Source organism: Tupaia chinensis, unplaced genomic scaffold (assembly GCF_000334495.1).
Source record: "Tupaia chinensis unplaced genomic scaffold, TupChi_1.0 Scaffold000417_1, whole genome shotgun sequence".
Classification (NCBI taxonomy): Eukaryota; Metazoa; Chordata; class Mammalia; order Scandentia; family Tupaiidae; genus Tupaia; species Tupaia belangeri.
In genome coordinates this window covers 11,241-12,031 of record NW_006159922.1, presented here as the reverse complement: position 1 = coordinate 12,031, position 791 = coordinate 11,241, and positions in this window count along the sequence as shown.

Here is a 791-nt window from a genome sequence, read left to right as displayed (position 1 = left end):
CAGCAGGACCTCTGCAGCAATGCAAATCTTTTACTTTGTTCCTCTGTGTTCCACTCCCACAAGAGAATTCTCGGATCCACAGAAGCACTCAGTAGTAAGCAAGATAAATTGTCCTTCTTTCACCCAGGCACATCTTTTATAACATCTGTACATCCCACAGTTGTCATTATTGACTTTCCTTCCAAGAACCAAATTGAGAAAATTACAAGGTCCTTGAGTGAGGTTAGTGGTGTCTGGCTCTTTCATTCAGTCATCACTAACTCCAAAATAGAATGTGTAACTGCATTTTATAGAAATATGGGTTATGGAAATTTAGACTCCATTTATGCAGTAATTTATAGTCAATGATTTTTTGATGTTGTTGTGTCAGTAATATGTACTAAAGAAATCATGAATACACACTTTCTAAAGCTGTTGGACTGTCTGGAATCAGGTTCCCACTAAGAAGAATTCCAAATTCTGGCCAGAAATTTGAACACGAATCAAATTGAAGAAATGTCCAGCATTAGCATCCAGAGTCCAAGCATATGTGAAAGGGAGCTGAAAGGCACAATAGATTCCCATGAAAAAGTTAAAATGAGGTCAGTTGGTGTGACTGCTCCTATAAAGGCACAGCAGGATCAGTTACAACTACAGGGCAGTGTAAAAGCAGGCCTTTTCACAATGTCAAACTTTGCTCATCTCTTTTTAATACTAAGTACTCTATTTGTCTGGGCCAGTTGCAGTCTCCCAACTTGAAAGCTGTTTGAGCTCACTGTGTATTCTGGTTACCAGTCCCTTATCTGACTCAT